Here is a 20,936-nt window from a genome sequence, read left to right as displayed (position 1 = left end):
AAATATACACATTGGCTACAGAATGTGTCTAGAATTAGGGAGTGAAAGGTAGTTAATTGGCCAAAGCTAGAGAGTGGTGAAAATCTCCCCAAAAGTGCACAAAAAATATTGCGACGAAAATTGCACCTTTTTGCATAACGAGATCTGTAGAGATCTGTAGCGTTATGGTCAAAGACAAATATATATATAAAACCATAACGATACATACCTGTAGCTACTCCTTACTGTAAATCACTTTTTTTTCGCGAGAACTTTATTTTCGCGTTATTACGCGAGACAGTGTGCTCGCGAAAATTTAATTCTCGTGTATAATAGTATTCCTTAAGATTATATAGACCAATAACAACAATTCGCGAAAATTTTGTCTCGCTAATTAAGTGTCAATGACTATCTCACGAAAATAAGGTGTCGCGAAAATTTAGTGATCTACAGTACCTTGATTCGAAAATACATATGTAACTGTAAACTCAACGGACACTACAGTGTGTAAATAATAGCCTAATATATAACAAGTATTAAAAACGTCAGTCAAGGTTTGACTTAATGATTGTTCAAAGGTTTTAAAATGACAAATTATGTGACTAATATTTTTTCACGAGATTACGCTGCAATTTTGTCAGATTTCAAAGCAACAAATTGAGAAAAATATTGCATACGTTAACAAAGAAAATTCTTGAAAAATGGCTTTTATTCAGAGGCCAGTAAGTAATAAGGAGTTTTATTACAACTGTTTTTATAATACTTATCATACTCCTGATAACTTTTAAAAGAAATAATTGAAAACGAACTACGTTTTTAAACAAACAAACAAATATTACAAAAAACAAAATAAAAAAAAAAACAAAACGAAACACAAGTTACTTCTTAAATTATACATAGAAAAGAGACATAGAGAGGAATGAAAGGAGGGAAGAAAGTGGAAACAAAGTATAAGAATTAATGGGAAACATTCATAAATATAAACGTTTTTGGATTTATTTTAGCACATCCCTTCATTTCAGTGCAATAAGTTAAAAAAAATTGTGCCGTTTTTAAAAAAACAAAAATTCTTCAAGTTTATACGTACTAAATCGATTTACTGTGAAATAACTAATTTTCGTAGGGGTTCTTTTTCGTTGTTTTCGAGGTGTGAAGAAACATACGAATTAATGTCCACCATGAAAAGTAAAATGTTATACACACGACTACTAAAAAATATTCATTTATGAAATCAAATCCCCACGAACCCGTAGATTGTCCTCAATAATATTTGATGTTCAGTAATATCTTCTGTAATTAATATCATCTGAATAAAATTTTTCATTTTGATTTTAAAAGAGTAAATTGTAGAGGATTCATATGTCAATTTCAATTGTTCTTACCATCTGACGTCAGTCAAATAGGCAAGTGCACAAGATTGACAAATATTGGGCTCCCCACTTTTTATCTGACAAAATTAACATTCGGGTTGAATTATCCACAAATGAGCTCCCACAACTTTTAAAGAATTATCACAAAGAGAACAAATTGAAATGGAAATATTTGAAATTCACATAACACATGTTACAAATTAGATTAAGAAGACTTTTTTGAGAGAAACTGAAGTACAAGACATACAGAAAAATTGAGACATAAAATGATATCTTTTTTTTTCAACTTCTTTTTAATTTCATAGGTATAAAATTCGTAGACAACCTTCAAGATGAAAGAAATTCTGAGTATGAACTATTATAAAATGTTTTATTTTTAAAAATAGGAAACTTTAGCTAGTCCACGATAAATACAAAATAAATAAGGCCGGTTGTTTTAAAATTCTACAATCTATCTTTTAAAAACTGCAGTAAAAGATCCTGAAAAAAAAAAACAGGAAGACTCTCTTCGGTCTTTTTTTTTACGGGAAGGAACTATATTGATGTGTCATATTTCTTTATAAAAATATTTGTTTCGTTTCAAACTTCCCAATCAAATCTTAAGAAAAACAAAGAGTGCTTGTTCTCTTTGCTTCAAAGTTTAATCATGGAGGATGCACAAACTCTGTCTGAGGAATATTCGAAACAATTACTCCCCAACACAATTATACAACTGATTAGTGGTACCTTTGGACTATTTGGAAATTCTCTTGTTCTTTTGACGTACACTAAATACATAGAAGACGATAAAGGCTGCCGCTAATTCATACCAATTCTGGCTGTTGTGGATCTTCTGGGAACTGTTTCAAACGTTAGTAAATTTTACGTGGATGACACCATGCGGTATATTTACCCCCAGTGACTTTTTCTGTAAAACGTTTTCTTTTTTTAAATGGTGTTGACTGGAGGATTTTCGGCTCATCTGACCTTTGCTATATCACTACAGAGATACTTAATAATATGCCGTCCGTTTTGTCAGCAACTGTCCAAACAAATGCGCAGAGTTGCCGTCATGGTTATGTGTTTGATTTCCATAGGCTATGCATCACCAGTTCTAAAATTCAATAAGATACATACAAGCACATTAAATAATGTAACTGGTAAAATCTCTAGATGTGTGACCAAAAGCGATAATAACAAACCCATCGGCGTCGTACTCTACCTTGGAAGTTTACTGTTCATTTCCATCATTAAAATTTTTGTCACCTCCGTTCTTTATATTCCTGTGATTAAAACTATTTATAAAAGACGCTTGTATGTCAGACGCAATCAGTCGAATGATGTTCCTGATAGCAAAATTAATATCTCAAGCAGAAAATTACAAACATTTAGCGTTGGGGAAAATGCAGGTATAAAACGTTCACCACAGTCTAATGATGAAAACAATAAAATCGCCAGGAAAGACAGAGAGGCCAGAAGGAATATTAGCGTCATGTTTTTCGTCATCATTATTGTTTACGTAGTTTCGAGTCTTACATCATTAATAACGCAAATCCATCGATCTGCAACCAAAGAAGTTACAAAGGGGTATATTAGAAATATTTACGTTATCTGTTCCCGTTGTAAACTTTTTAATCACATTGCTAATCCATAATTTTACTGGTATTATGACCTAAAATTTAGAAACGAACTTCGAAGGTTTTGTTGCGATAAAATTCTTAGACATTGATTTTTTTTTCAAGCTTGAAACATTGAGTTGCATTTTTGCAATTTACCTTAACAGGAACATAAATAAATTTCATTGCCAACTAACTTTTTTGAGGTACTTGTCTTAGAGTTTTTAATCATGATACTTCTGTTACAATATTTATTTCCTTTGTATGTTGTTTTATTTTTTTCATCATTGGATTGAAAACAAAACATGCAAAACTGTGTACTTTTTGTATAGAAACATAAACTCGAAATGTTTCTTTTAAATACTTTATAAATATTTTGAAATGACATTGTTTATTTGATCCAAGCTATTCCTTCATAAATATGTTTGTTAATTTATTTCCTCATCGGAAGGTTTATACGTTGCCACACATTCAGCGCATGCTATTTTACTTCTCTTATTTAATTCCTGGACAGTTAAGATATATTTTAAATTAAAAAAAGATTAACTTAAGTAAAATAATGATGAGATCTATTATAATAAGAATGAAGCATATGATATATAATCATTAAGTATATTGATGATGAATTCAATTAAAATTATAATGAAATATGTGTACTAGATACATAACAGTATTCAAAATCAAAAATCCACTGAAACAATACCAGGGACAGAACAAACACGGATTTTTAAATCATCAGAGGTGGGATCAGGTGCCATGGAGGAGTGAGCATGCCTTCGCAACCGATCACACACGCCGTGTGCTCTTTGCCATGATTCGAAAATAACAGTAAATTTTATTGATAATGCAATGTGTAAATAATGACCTAACAATTAGTATAACATTCAACGTTTGATTTAATGATTGTTCAAAGTTCTGAATATGACAATATTTGTAATAATCTTTACGAATTTATGAAACACTTTAATCTTGTCCATTTGCAATGCTACAAATTGATAATAATATAGCATACTTTAACAAAAAAGGGTCATTGTCGATAAATAGCTTTTAATGAGAGGGCAGTAAGTAAAATGGAGCCATTTTACAACTGTTAATTATGGTACTATGGTACTTGATATATATATTAATTGATTATTTCTTAAAGAAATAGTTGAAAACGAAATGCGTCGTCTAAATAAACAAACAAATATTACCAAAAAAAAATTAAGAAAAAGGAAACACAAATAGTAAAATATAAGACTAGTCCTAGAACAAAGACAGAGAAAGGGAAAATGTTGGTTAGTCGAAAGAATATACAATATAAAGAAAAATAAATGGAAGAAAACATCCAGAAATAGAAAAGTTTCAAAGGATATCTTCACATCCTCACGGTTGTCGTTACTGAGGTCAGGTTAAAACAAAATAAACAGAGGCGCAAGAAAAGACCACCAATGAAATGTGAAATTTCAGAATATATGGTTAAAGAAAGAAAACTTAAAATAGAAAAAAGTTTTTTGATATACACTCAACAAAAAAAGAAAATGCATATTCAGATTAAACAAAAAAATCTTATTTTTCAGTTTAAACCTAATTTTTTTTATCAGTGATTTTAGAGTGCGTTGTGATAAAAATCTAACATGCCCTATTTTACGAATTGAAAAGTTAACTTGATGTCATTTTCATCGCTCCCCCTACCCAAGTTCTACGGGCATAACCATATGTACATTTCGACGTCTCAGCGCTAGTGGGTTAACAGTATACGGATATCGTGGACAAGTACCGGATCCTCTTAGGCTTTTGCGAACAATTTGTGCATTTTATGCTGATTTTATTAAGCAGAAATTGTAGCAGTAGTTTGTGCGGTAGTTCTCAATTTATTGGTGATGGGGAATCTGACGGTCCTGTCTGGGTATTGTAATCCACGGTCGGCCAGTTCTTGGTCTGTCAACTGTGTTCTAGGCCGGTGGAGACGTACGTTTGACTGCCACAAAGCCGATTGATGTACATTAAATTCAGTTGCAACCTCCTGTTGCGTAGCTCCAGTTATCATCATAGTTAGCACGTGTTGCGTTCATCTTTGATCAGGCGTGCCATTGCATTATCAACACAATGTTACATTGTTATCAAATTTTAAATATTGGCTTAATAGGAGTGTTTGTTACTCTTAATCCAAAATATCAATAAATTAGACCCCCATTTACAAAAAATCATGAAAAACAGGATTAATAAATGGAAATAATTCAACACTTGGGTTTTAAAACCCCATGTTGTCCTTTATATATATCACAGGTATCCAATGACAAAATGGTAGTTGTTCCATATTCTTTTTATGTGTTTTTCTTTTTTTTGTTGTTGACTATAGTTTGCATAGTGTTTACTTTTGTCTAGCAGAAAAACAGTATTTGTATAGAGTTCATTATATAAGAAATCGACAGAGTGGAAAGAGTTCCAAAAAATACAAAACGCAATGTTTTCTTGGGCATTGTTCATGTTATTATACGAGTAAAACAAAAAACATTTATTTTGCGTTTTGTTATTTCCATTTACAAGAGAGTTCCGTTGTTGCGATATTCCACGTCAGACGAAAAAAAGTAGATAACATACTGTAATCTATCATATAATATATCATGATAAATTTGCTACAGGTAGCAACACTCAAAACAAAATTTATACATCCGTGAAAAAATGATGTGCCCATATCATTCTGGTTATTTGAAAATAATCAATATACTTTAATAAAGAACACACAGACCGGCTATTTATTTAAATAGATTTGCATTTTTTGGCAGAATTATAGTGTACAGAACCCGAATACCTCTTCTTTTCATTGCAAATAAGCTTAAAAATATCGCCATTTTTAAAATTTATTGTCTTCAAGTTTACTAATTCAATTTTTTATCTTCTGTTGAAGATAGAACTAAAAAGTTATTTATTTACATTTACTACATAGTTACTTCACTGTCAAATATAAATTTTATAATAAGGGCGAACTTGACATTTTTGTTTACTTTCGACAAATCTTTATTCCTTTGCAAACAATATTGTATTATTTAAGCAGTCTTTGTTCATAATTTTTCAAATAGACAGGAGTAATTTTTTATTCTTTACATCATATTTTAAGCTAGTGCTGACTGTGAGCATTACTGATGTTCCCCAAACGCTCACCGACTCCCTTTTAGTGCTTTATTCCCTGTAAGTTTCATTAAAAATATTAAATAAGAATTGCATTATACATGCGCACATGTGCATGATGACCATGTCATTTTGTCTATGCTTTAAATATATTTTTTATTTATTGTAGATCACTAAATTTTTGGGACACCCTATTTTCTCAAGATAGTTTTTCACTCTTTATTAGCGAGACAAATCCTTCACGAATTGTGGTTATTGCTCTATTTAATCTTAGTGAATACTATCAAATTAGAGATTAAATTTTTTCGAGCATATTTTCTCGCGTAAGGAAGCGAAAGAAGATCTCGCGAGTATAGAAGTGATTTACGTATTGGTCAAAATAGTATGACGTTACGGCTTTATCAAGTATATTGTTCCTTCACGCATGCATAATGAGCGCCAACGTGCATGATGATAATGTGATCTTGTCTTTACTATACATACATACATATCTATACTGTACGTATCAAAACATTACATAAAATGTTAAGGCTATATCAAGTTAATTAGTACTTTTATGCATTTAACACGTGTGCAGGCATGTGAATGATGATCATGTCATCCTGCCAACATTTTTAGGGGTCAGGAGCCTCTGCTACAGGTGTATAAATTTCACAAAGAAAAAAAATTAATATGTCTAATATTTACTTTCATGAGCAACAATTGCATTAGAACCAAATGGAAAATAATTTGAAGAGTTAAGCGCTGCTTAATTTTGATGAAATCATTTTTATGTCAGATCATGATATGAAGAAATCTCAACACAGGGAACTGAAAGAGTAACGATTTATAATCACAACATTAGATTTATAATATGAGTGTAAATGAAAATCATCTAAGTATTATACCTATTAAAATCATGTTAGAAAACACCATACAATGGTGCTCCCTAAGTCAGCATATCACACTTTTGTATGTGGTTGTAAGATAAAATACATATGTGAGGAAATTTTATATTTTTATGTCTATTTTTTTTATATTTATAATATTTATTCAATCAAAAATATGTTATATGACCAAGTTATAACATATTTTTCTTATTTCTTATATTTATTTAGGCGTTTACCATATTTTCTATTCGATTATTTGTATCAAGTGTGTATAGTCTAATATTTTGTAAAGGCTTTTGTCGATCACTCTTTTGTAATCTTATTCCTGAATGGTGTATATTTTAATCAACTCAATCCACTTGCGCAGTAGATCTGTGTAAAATTACATATGTTCGATTGACAATACTTGACACACCAGCCAGGTTTCAAGGTCACAACACCTCGGTCGAACTGTCCATAGAGGTACTGTAGAAGTGGAAAATATTACGGTGTTTTTAATTTCACTATGTACATGATTTAAGAATTTTCCGCGAACTTTAAACCATCGTGATTATTATTTCACGTCATTTCTGCCTAGAAAAAGTCATAGTGCCTGAATATTTACAAACGATTCTCCGTGAAATTAAAACCACCGTAAAAGGTAACTTTCTAACAAACCGTGAAATTTTAGACACGTGAAATTAAAGACGTCTACAGTTTTTGCTTTTGTAATACTTTTCTTTTTTATAATTTTAATTTTACTTATCTGTTCTTAGGGGTACCCATGGCCAAGTCTTTGACAAAAAGAAATTTATGTTAAACATTTTTCATTTATAGTTTCTAGTATAACCGCTTAGAACGACAAAGTGTATGAAACACAAACATGAGGTTGTTCTTTTTATGTTTTCATACAGCGTATCCAAGGAAACTGTATACAATGTATACATTTTATTATTTTTTCTTTTATTAATTCTCATTAATGTATATATGTTTTAAATGATATGTTGTAATTCTAATCTCCAAATAGAAGATATAAAAAACGAATGGATAAAAAATTATATTTTGAATTTTCTATCTATTTGATGTTATATTTTGCCTAATGGGTAGAATAATTTATGTATCTTTTTCTAGACACAAAAGCCGTTGCTGTTTATTTGCTGTTGAATAAGATAAAGACGTGACCTGGTGATGTTCTTCTGTTACGGTAACACTAATTGAAATTCTTTAATTGTAAGAATTGTTTCCATTATAAAGGGTGTTAAGAAAGTTCGTTCCACATTTTTCTTTCATTTTCGAAAAGAATTACGGTGAGAAGATATATACAGTTTGTGATATTTCACGTCTACAGAGTCCATTCTTGCTATTGATAAGGTTTTAATAAGGGGAGGGAGAGTATTGAAACAGATGATGTCTGTTTAGAAAAATTAATAAAGACGCATATTTGTGACATATATTAAGCAACCAGGTCAAAACATCCTTTCGAATACTATGAAATAATTATCAAATCCGTAAAAAAATTCAAAATCACGAACCTATTGTTTTGAAAAGTGATCTATCGTCCTCATACCTACGCTCATTTGCTTGTCTGATGCAAGATAAGCTATGAAGAAACAAAAGTAAATTTATCCTTTATTTTCACTCAAAATGACCAGCATTTCTCTCATTCGGGTGCTTTAAAGATGTTAATATATATATATATATTTTCATATGGAAGAAAAATCCTATAATTTCCTGCTAGAAATGAATTGATATAAATTTGAAGCACACTCTAGTGATTTTGTCAAACTTGAAAATTCATCTCTTTAGTTAAGCACTACTTTGAAATTTTTGAAAATATTTCATCCCGGAACGAACTTTCTTAACACCCCTTATGTTAGATTTTATTGCATTGACTACTTAGCAGTCTCAGCAAGGAAACTTATGTGATCTGATTTTTTGTCAAAATTCGATTTTTATCTGTTTTGCCTACTGAAATAATATGTATTATGTTTGGAATAGATGTATCTTTCAAAAGCAGCAATCAAAAGTAGCAATGTATTCATTAGAATGTGACGTTTTGAGATCAATGTATTTCTTGCATACAAATAATTTTATTGAACAATATTGAGAATTATTTTAATTTCTATCCTTTTAATCAATGAAAATTTTAGGACGTCCTCTTCACTCCCTTATCAGTACTCTAACGTAAAACTTTAGCAGGCCTTACTTCACGACCCTTGATCATACATTCTAACCGCTGCGCTATGTGGGCGATTCTAGATCAGACAAATCTAACCACATCGCTATTTTAGTGACTCTAATTCAGACATTCTAACCGATGCGCTATGTGTGCGACTCTAGATCAGCCAAATCTAACCACTGCGCTATTTTAGTGACTCTAGATCAGACACTCTAACCACTGCGCTATGGTGCGACTCTAGATCAGCCAAATCTAACCACTGCGCTATTTTAGTGACTCTAGATCAGACACTCTAACCACTGCGCTATTTTAGTGACTCTAGATCAGACAATCTAACAACTGCGCTATTTTAGTGACTCTAGATCAGACGCTCTAACCACTGCGCTATGTGTGCGCCTCTAGATCAGAAAATCTAACAACTGCGCTATTTAAGTGACTCTAGATCAGACACTCTAACCACTGCACTATGTGGTCGACTCTAGATCAGACAATCTAACCACTGCGCTATTTTAGTGACTCTAGATCAGACAATCTAACAACTGCGCTGTTTTAGTGACTCTAGATCAGACACTCTAACCGCTGCTCTATGTGGGCGACTCCAGATCAGAAAATCTAACCACTGCGCTTTTTTAGTGACTCTAGATCAGACACTCTAACCACTGCGCTATTTTAACGACTATAGATCAGACATTTTAACCACTACGATAGGTAGTCGACTCTAGATCAGACAATCTATCCACTCTAACCACTGCACTATGTGGGCGACTCTAGATCAGACACTCTGACTACTGCATTTTGAGGAAATATAAATATCACATCCAGTAAGGAAAGAAGGATATTTTTTCGGGATTTTAGTACAGTACTTATGATTAACAGCTTCAAAACCTTAAAAACCCAAAACATTGTTAAAATTTAATTAAAAATGCAAAACTTTCATTTCTGTGAAGAGGGCTAAAAAGCAACTTTCGGTAATAGAAAGAAATTCATTCAACCGTTAAATAACTGATTTGTAAAGTAAAAGATGTCCTAGCGTTTTTGGTACATATTTATAACCCGCATATAATTTTCACACTGAAATTAGGGTGTTGCGTTTCTATTGATTGTGAGTATATATATCACTTAGAAGAACTGCCTCATTTCATAAGGAAAGTGTTCCCTCGTTTTTTTTTCAGAAAGGAAGTCTTTCGATGTGTCATGCCTCTGTATAAAAAGATTTAATTTTGTTTGATTTCACATTCCACTTTAGATTGAAGGAAAAAGGTACTCTGTGGTTGTCTTCTTTACTTAAAAGTGAAGATATGGAGGATGCAGAGACTTTGTCCAACGAATACTCGAAAGCCTTACTCCCCAACACAATTATACAACTTATAATGGGTACCCTAGGAGTATTTGGAAATTGTCTTGTTCTGTTGATGTACACTAAATATGTTGAAGACAACAAAGGATCCCGATATTTCATACCAGTTTTGGCTTTAGTGGACCTTTTCGGAACTGTGTTGAACGTAATAAGATTTTATGTGCATGACAATATGCGCTACACATTCGCTAGTGACTTTTTGTGTAAAATGTTTTCTTTTTCAATAGTGTTGACCGGAGGATTTTCGGCCCATTTGACCTTTGCTATAGCCCTGCAGAGATATTTAATGATATGCCGTCCGTTTGGTCAGCAACTGTCCACACAAATGCGCAGAGGTGTCGTCTTGGTTATGTTTTTGATTTCCATAGGCTATGCATCACCTGTTCTAAAATTTGATAAAGCATATACTAGCACATCAAATAACGTCACTGGCAACTTTTCTACATGTGCGACTAACAACGATACCTACAGACCCAGCGGTATGGTGCAATACCTAGGAATTGTATTATTCTTTTCCATCCTTAACATTTTTGTTACCTCCATTCTTTATATTCCTGTGATTAAAACTATTTATAAAAGACGTTTGCATGTCAGGCGCAATCAGGCAAATAGTGTTCCAGATGACAACAGTAATATTTCAAGCAGAGAATTACAAACATTTAGCGTTGGGGAAAATGCAGGTCTGCAACGTTCAGTACAGGATAAGGATGAAATCAACAAAACCCCAAGGAAAGACAGAGAGGCCAGAAGAAATATAAGCGTTATGTTTCTTGTTATTATTATTGTTTACGTAGTTTTTTGTCTTACGTTTTTGGTAACGCAACTACACTGATATGCAACCAGAGAAGTTACAAAGGGGTACGTTAGAATTATTTACATTTTCTGTCTCCGTTTTAATCTTTTGAATCACATCGCTAATCCATATATTTACTGGTTTTATGACCTAAAATTTAGAAACGAACTTCGGAGGTTTTGTTGCAGTAAAATTCTTAAAAAATGATTTTTTTTTCGAGATTAAAACATTGAGATGCATTTTTGCAATATGCCTCAATTTTAACAGGGTCTTAAATACAACTTCATTGTTAACTAAATTTTTTGACGTAATTGTCTTAGTATTCCTAGCACGATACTTCTATTACAATTAATATTTGTTTTATTATTCCGTTTAAACATTGGTTTTGAAAATGAAACATTCAAAACTATATACTTTTTGTATAGAAAAAAACTTGAATTTTATCAAGAAAAATTAAGCAAAATGATTATGAAATCAATTAAAATAAGAATGGAGTATGTGTACTAGATACATAACAGCATTCAAAATCAAAAGTCCATTCAAATTATTCCAATCAGAAGCAGAACAAACCCTGACCTCTCAAACATCAAATGTGGAAGCAGGAGTGCGCATGCCCTGACGACCGGTCACAAACGCCGTGTTATCCTTACCATGATCCGAAAACAACAATAAAAAAAATCAATCGACAGTGTGTGAAAAATGGCCTGAAAATTGGTCAGAAAAGCGTCAGTCAAGGTGTGACTTAATGATTGTTCAAAATTCTGAACATGACAATATTTGTAATAATTTTTAACGAGTTTATTAAAAACTGTTATCTTGTCCATTTTTAAACAATTGCTACAAATTGACAGTAATAAAGCATACTTTAACAAGAAAGTTCATTTCGATTAATGGCGTTTAATGGGAGGCCAGTAAGTAAAACTGGAGCCAATTACTACAATTGTTTATTATGATACTTGCTTATTTCTGAAAGAAGTAGTTGAAAACGAAATGAAATGCTTCGTTTAAACAAACAAACAAACAAACAAATATTACGAAAAACAAAATGAAACAAACGGAAACATAAATACTAAAATCTTAGATTAGATAGAACAAAGACAGAGAAAGGAAAAAGAATTTTTAAAAGTCGGAAGAAAATACAAGATAAAGAAAAATGTAAGAAAATATCTATAAATAGAAAGGTTTTAAAAGATATCTTCACATCCTCACGGTTGTCATTACTGAGGTGTGGGTAAAACAAGGTAAACAGAGACTGAAGAGAAGACTGCCAATCAAATGTACAATTTTAGAAAATATGTTCTTAAAAAAATTAAAATCTTGCTATAATTCTTAAAGTGTTTACGTTTGTCGAAAAGAAAAAAAAGCAATATCTTTATAGAGCTCATTATAAAATAGATAAATGAAATACATGTAAATTGAGCGAGAGAAGATAGTTTCAAAAGGATACAAAACGCAATGTTTTCTGGGGCATTGTACATGTTATTATAAAACACTGTTTAAATTTGTTTTTGATGATTGCGTTTTGTTATTTTCATTTATAAGAGAGTTCAGTTGTTAGGATATTTCACATCAGACGAGGATACTAGATAACAAATTGTAATTTATCATAGGATGAGTTCACCATGCATCGGACACATACCTTGCTTCGGACAACTTTAGGCAATAAACTCTCTTTCAACGTAAGAGTTCTGTGTATTTATTTGTTTCTGTCTTAAAGATGAAGACTTAAATTTTTTAATGTTATCGATTGTGTTTATCATGTTTTGAAAAAATACCCCGAGAATGGCCTTGAAGTTACGTCATATTTTACATCATCGAAGGGGAATAACCCGAAATTTATGCTTTTGAAATTTTTAGACTTATCGTTCGTTTAAGTTCGACTTCCACGGAACGAGTCGGACTTTGGTTATTTTGTCAGGGATTGGTAATTTTACATAAATTATAAAGAAATTTCACTTCAATGTTTGTTTAATTCTTGTTAGAGCTGCTTTTTAAACGCATTTTCCAAAATCAAAACAGAAAATCTTTTTTTCTGTTTTAAGCATTTTGCCCTTAGGTATTGACAAAACTCAATAAATAACACAGTTTACAAGATATTTATTGGTGCGAATATCAAAAGTTTAATGAACGCAAACCATCGTTCACATAGCTAGATTTTACGGAGTAAATTTCCTCCCAAAACTATCACTGAAACAGTTTTCACTACCACATTACAATTTGAAAAAGGCAAAAATCTACCGGGTAAATTTCCTCTCAAAAATGACACTGATACAGTTAACATACAGTAGGCAATTCAAAAGCGACTATCTTTGATATAACAAGATTTCACGGAGTAAATTTCCTCCCAAAGAATATCACTAATACAGTATTCACTACAACAATTACAATTTAGAAATAGCAAAAATCTACAAAGTAAATTTCCTCTCTAAATTCACATTGGTGCATTGTACATTCATTATTTCAAAGCCAAAGGAACCATCGCTTACATAGCTAGATTTTACGGAGTAAATTTCCTCCCAAAGACTATCACTGAAACAGTTTTCACTACCACATTACAAATTGAAGAAGGCAAAAATCTTCAGAGTAAATTTCCTCTCAAAAATGACATTGATACAGTGTAATAGACAGCTACATTTTAGGGAGTAAATTTCCTCCCAAAGAATATCATTGATACATGTACAGTGTTCACTACTAATATTACAGTTTGAAAAAAGCAAAAATCTACAGGGTAAATTTCCTCTCAAAATAACAATGAAACAGTGTAATAGACAGCAACATTTTAGGGAGTAAATTTCCTCCCAAAGAATGCCACTGATGCAGTGTTAACTACTAACATTGCAGTTTGGTAATAACAAAAAATCTACAGAGTAAACTGCCTCTCTAAATTTACATTGGTGCATTGTACATTCAGTATTTCAATGCCAAAGCAACCAGCATTTACATAGCTAGATTTTACGGAGTAAATTTCCTCCCAAAGAATATCACTGATACAGTGTTCACCACTACAATTACAATTTGAAAATAGCAAAAATCTACAGGGTAAATTTCCTCTCTAAATTCACACTGGTTCATAGCACATTCAGTATTTTAAAGCCAAAGCAACGTTCGTTTACACAGCTAGATTTTACGTAGTAAATTTCCTCCCAAAGACTATCACTGATATAGTGTTCACAACTACATTACAATTTGTAAATAGCAAAAATCTAGAGAGTAAATTTCCTCTCAAAATGACATTCATACAGTAACATACAGTAGTCAATTCAGAAGCGACTATCCTTTATATAACACAACTTTATGGAGTAAATTTCCTCCCAAAGAATTTCACTGATACAGTGTTCACTACTAACATTACAGTTTGTTATTAACAAAAATATAGAGAGTAAATTTCCTCTCTAAATTCTCGTCGATGCATTGTACATTCAGTAATTCAATGCCAAATCAACCATAGTTTACATAGCTAGATTTTACGGAGTAAATTTCCTCCCAAAGAATGTCACTGATACAGTGTTCACTACTAACATAACAGTTTGGTAATAACAAAAATCTACAGAGTAAATTTCCTCTCTTAATTCACGTCGGTGCATTGTACAGTCAGTATTTCAAAGCCAAACAAACCATCTTTTACAGAGCTAGATTTTACTGTGTAAATTTCCTCCCAAAGAATATCACTGATACATTGTTCACCACTACATTTCAAAATAGAAAAAAAACTCTACAGAGTAAATTTCCTCTCAAAATGCACGTCAGTCCATTGTACATTCAGTATTTCAAAGCCAAAGCAACCATCGTTTACACAACTAGATTTTACGGAGTAAATTTCCTCCCAAAGAGAATCACTGATATAGTGTTCACAACTACATTACAATTTGAAAATAGCAAAAATCTAGAGAGTAAATTTCCTCTCAAAATGACATTCATACAGTGAACATACAGTAGTCAATTCAAAAGCAAATAGCCTTTATATAACAAAACTTTACGGGGTAAATTTCCTCCCAAAGAATTTCACTGATACAGTGTTCACTACTAACATTACAGTTTGGTAATAAAAATCTACAGAGTAAATTTCCTCTCTAAATTCACATTGGTGCAATGTACATTCAGCATTTGAAAGCCAACGCAACCATCGTTTACATAGCTTGTAGATTTTACGGAGTTAACTTCCTCCCAAAGAATATCACTCATACAGTGTTTACTACTACAATTAAAATTTGAAATTAGCAGAAATCTACAGAGTAAGTGTCCTATCAAACATGACATTGATACAGTGTATATTGGGCCTTTCGACAGCTTAACTTAAAGTAGTAAATACTCCCCCCCCAAAGTATAGCACTGATACACATGTACAGTTTTCAAAATATTTATAAACGTTAACATTTTCAAGTTAACAAAATCTACAGAGTAAATTTCCTCTCAAAAATGACATTGGTGCATTGTACATTTAATATTTGAAAGCCAAAGCAACAATCGTTTACATAGCTTTTTGATTTGACCATGTTTACGGAGTATATTTCCTCCCAAAGAATATCAGTGATACAGTGATACAGTGCTACCTACTAACATTTACAGTTTGAAAATAGCAAAAATCTACAGGGTAAATTTTTTCTCTAAATTCACATTGGTTCATTGCACATTCAGTATTTCAAAGCTAGAGCAACCATCTTTAACATACTAGATTTTACAGTCATTATTCGCAGTAAGAAAATAAACATTATATATAGAAAACCGCAGAACATCAGAGGGTTACTTTCCTCTAAAAATAAATTGATACAATATGCACTTTTTACAGGGAAAAAAACATACATGTTACATCTTCTTGAAAAAAGACTTTCGAGGGACATTTTTATCTCAATATACTAATGATGTAATACATTATTTTTAAATCTATAAATGAACAACATATAATCTATACAAACGCATACAGTTTTTTGACTGATTTCAAGCCGTATTCAACGAGCGGAGGGGGTTCAATGTGCATGCAGTAGCATGTTGACGTCACAAACAATATTCAAAGTACGATGAAAACTGTTTTGTCCAGTCTATATCCGAGAACGAAAAAGGAGAAGGAGGCAAGTCCCTCTCTTGATTATTGTCGAACAATTTGATTTCAAACACATCTGTCACATTTACTTTCTTTGACCGAAGCTCCACTTCTATGCTTTCCTTATGGCTTATGCAATTGAACACTTGCTGAATGCATTTCCAACATGTCCAAAAGAAATCTGGCCGCCATATTCTAAACAAATCCATAGTTGACCTATTGATAAAATTTTTAGACTCGTAAATCATCTCATATATTTGTTTTTATACTTTCAATTTTTCAAAACCCCTGGGCATTTATTTCTTCAGGCATGCCAGGTTACATGTTGTGCACCACAGTTAAGCAGTGGTTCTTGCACAATTTTTGTAAAATCGAAAAATAGTCTTTCCGTTGGTTTTTCGTATGGAAATTTCATTTATCTAAAGAACACGTACGTATACCCCCAGTCTACACACACATTCAGACAAACTAAGACAAGATAAATTTTATTTGAGGATGATGTCAATTTTCTCATATAAAACAAGATCATATACTATTGCATTAATCACGATTTTGCATTCAGATTAGTTCAGACAGGACATATGCAATTAAGACATTAATTACTAACGCCTTAAATTGAATTTTAAAAGGGGAGTTCAGAGAGATAAATGAAAGCAACTACCTTGACCAAGGATCGAAATCCTCATGAACTGTAGTTAAGGGTAGAATTCATTTGAAGACACTACCTTAATTACACTTATCGTAACATAAACATAATTATATAATTGTAAATATACCTTCATTGTTCAATGTTTGGTCTTGGTTTCAATATTTCTCCATTCATCAGAAAACAGTCACTTTTATATCCAGTCGTCACTTAAACCACTCCTGAAATAATTGCGTTCACAGAATGTGAGGCAGTCTAACTTGGTTTTCTTTCCCTAACTAATTTCGTATTCTCTGTGACTTTGAAGTAGATGAACAACTGGGCAGAATGCAAATATCCGATGCTGCCAATTTCAAAACTGCCATACACATAAATCATTATGTAGGATATAAAACGAGAAACGGAAAAATAAACTGTTTTAACACAGATCTTAAAAACAAATTCATCGCTTTCAAGATAAATGAATTAGGTTGTTGTGAGAGAAAATTGAGATGGTCTGCTTCTCATCATTTCACTATTTTCTTTTCCGCTGTATGAATCCCCGCTGTTACACTTGTTATCAACCCTTTGTATAGGATAGAGCTGCGGCCATGTCATAAAAATATGACCTAAATTAAGCTGTAATTTTAACATTTTCTCACCATCAAAATCTAAGCCTGTCAAAAGCACAAGTTGCCATACTATTATTTACAATTTGTTTATATTTAACATTATACTCTGCTGCGAGTGCATTAACATTATCTACTCGTGTCGTAGTATTTATCGTTTTTTGTAAATATGCGGTTTCAAAGATCATGAAGATGTGAAAAAAATCACGGACAATTATTCCTTTTCGATGATATATCTACACTAACACAATGAGATTAAAAAAGAGAAAAAATGAGCTTTATAAAAAAAAAAACTTTTTTTGACAATAGAACTCCAATATAATTGTAAATGATTTGATTTCTTTATGCCTGTGTCTTTCGATCCTATTGTAATTTATTATTTACAGATTATTGGATGTCAGACTGCCAAAATTGTGAAGAATGATAGTAAAAATTTGAAATATATATTATTTTATGTAGCGTAATTACAGTTACACAATCGTCTATTTCTTCTTTTTTAATTTAAACATGCCTTTTTTTTAACTTTCAACACCAATACTGTATAATTTGTATATTTACAAATTTAAAGAAATATACATGTATAAAAAAGATTTTAACTATAGGGGAACTTCGATAAGGCCGAGATTGTCTTTTCTTTTACACTGGCTGATATCGAATTTTTTTTATTAAGTTGAATTCCCGAGTGTTTTAGCATTACTATCTTTGAAATATTTAATAATTAAAAAATGCACAGATAGACTAACTTATTTTTGAGAAATTAAAAGAAAAAAACTGTTTTTAGCAAAACTTTTCGACAACAGATCTTACATGTCTTGTCGAAAGGGTTCGGGAGAATTGCTATTATTAGGTACATGAAGTTACCAAAATAAAAAAAAACATTCTATCTTAGTTCAAAATATAGTGTCTATAAAATTATTTTCTTTATTCCATGTTATGCAAAACAATCCCACACAGTTAAGTACATATGGTTATCAGATCTTCCACCCATTAATTCTCGAGTAGGAGCAATATGTGCTCAGCATGTATTCTTTAGGTCTATGAAGGTATCACACTGCCCATCCTGCAGAAGTCGATCGCCATTACTTTCAGTCACTCAATTAAATGAAAAAATACACTTTATTGCCTAGATATCAAGAAAAATTATGCTTAAATAAAAGAAAGCATTTTTTTTTTATTTTAAAAATGATGTACATATAAATTTGAATTTTTAAGTCCAGAACAAAATTTTATCAGTATTGCTTTTTCCTTATTAATTATTTTATTTTTGTTATATATTTTTAAAAGTTGATTTTAGCAATATAGATAGATATCCTTTCTAAGAAAGGAAATTTGCCAAGAAAACCTTAGCATTCTATCCGGAGAGCGAACTCAATAAAAGCCGAATTAACGTTAATCTGTGAAACTTCCCCGAGAAATCTTGGCGAGGTAATTAATGTCTTAAGTTAATTGGGTTTAAAACAAAAGTACAAAACTAATTATTAAGAAGCCTTTGCACCCATTCTTTTTTTCGGGGGGGGGGTCATATTAATCAAGGATCCACCCTCCTGAAATCGAAATCTGCTGCCGTAAACTGTCTTGCCAGAGTTTGGGGAATATGGGTGATTTGCATCAATTACACTTTTATTGACTTCATCGGTGTGCGTCAATCGGACAAGATTTCTTTGCATGTAAATGTTAACTGTTCATATTTTTGTTATATCCTGAAAAATAAACATTTTCAATAATGTATTAATTAATATACTGTCACATGAAATAATTATACATGCATATGCGATACATGTAGTAGTAGTGTATATGTAAAACATGTAAGTAGTAAAATGGAATAAACTTCAATGGATTTACATTATTGACAATTTCTCAGAGGTCAGCTTGCGCTTTCAGGTTTGATAGATAATGTATCTAGATGCTTACAAAATTTAAGAATAACAGTCTTAGTAATTAAGATCAGATGTATAACACCCAATACACCATTATCGAATACAAGTCATAAATAATAAATTACAATTAGGAATAGAAAATACAGGCATATAAAAAGGAAGGAGATATATATTTTTTTCTATTTTAAATTATTTACATAATTTGAGTTTTTAAAATTAAAAGTTCAAAACATCTTTTATCAGTATTGCTTTTGCGTTAGCTTTTTCTAAAGTCTATTTTTCTCTTTTTTTGACCTCATGGTGTTAGTGTCGATAGATCAACTAAAAAGAATAAAAGTCCATGATTTTTATCACATCTTTGAAACCTCAATCTCGGTTACTGCTGCATGAGAAGATAATGTTTATGCAATTGCAGCAAAGTATATGTTACATATCAACAAAATGTAAATAGGGCGACCTGTGATTTTGTCGGGCTTAGATTTTGATGGTGAAAAAATGTGAACTTACAGCTTGATTTAGGTCAGAATATTATGACATGGCCGCACCTCTATCCAATACAAGGGGTTGATTACAAATGTAACAGCGGGGATTCATTCATCGGAAAAGAAAATGATGAAATGATAAGAAACAGACCATCTCAACTTTCTCTCACAACAACCTATTGACGCTAATTCATTCATTTATCTTGAAAACAATGAATTTGTTTTCAGGTTCTGTGTGAAAACAGTTTATTTTTCCGTTTCCCGTTATTTACTCCACATGATGATTTGTGTGTAAGGCAGTTTTGAAATTGGCGGCATCAGATATTTGCATTGTGCCCAGTGGCTTATCCACTTCAAAGTCGCAGAGAACAAGTTAGAGAAAGAAAACCAAGTTAGACTGCCCCTCAATAAGTGATCGCAATTATTTCAGGAGTGGTTTAAGTGACGACTGGATATAAAAGTGACTGTTTTCTGATGAATGGAGAAATAACGAAACAAAGACCAAACATTGAATAATAAAGGTAAATTTACGATTATATATGTATATGTTATACATAATTAAGGTAGTGTCTGGCATAAGAGTTCTATCCTTATCTACAGTTACATGAGGATTTCGATCCTTGGTCAAGGTGGTTGCTTTCTATATTGTGTGAAATGCTAAACACTTTAGCGATCATATTATTTGTAGTAAAACTACCTGCATGTACATGTTATCATTTACCTCTCTGAACTACCCTTTTGGCGTTAGTAATTAGTGTTTTAATTGCAAATGTACTGTCTGAACTAATCTGAATTCAAAATCGTGTTTAGTGCAAATGTATATGATCTGGATTTATATGAGAAAATTGACATCATCCTCAAATAAAATTTATCTTGTCTTAGTTTATCTAAATGTGTGTGTAGACTGGGGGTATATGTACGTGTTCTTTAGATGAATGAAATTTCCATACGAAAAACCAATGGAAAGACTATTTTTCGATTTTACAAAAATTGTGAAAGCACCACTGCTCGACTGTAGTGCGCAACATGTAATCCGGCATGCCTATAGAAATA

Source organism: Saccostrea cucullata, unplaced genomic scaffold (genome assembly GCF_032062105.1).
Source record: "Saccostrea cucullata isolate Sc308-1 unplaced genomic scaffold, CSIRO_AGI_Scuc_v1 ctg5118, whole genome shotgun sequence".
NCBI classification, from domain to species: Eukaryota; Metazoa; Mollusca; class Bivalvia; order Ostreida; family Ostreidae; genus Saccostrea; species Saccostrea cuccullata.
This window is presented reverse-complemented; position numbering follows the sequence as displayed.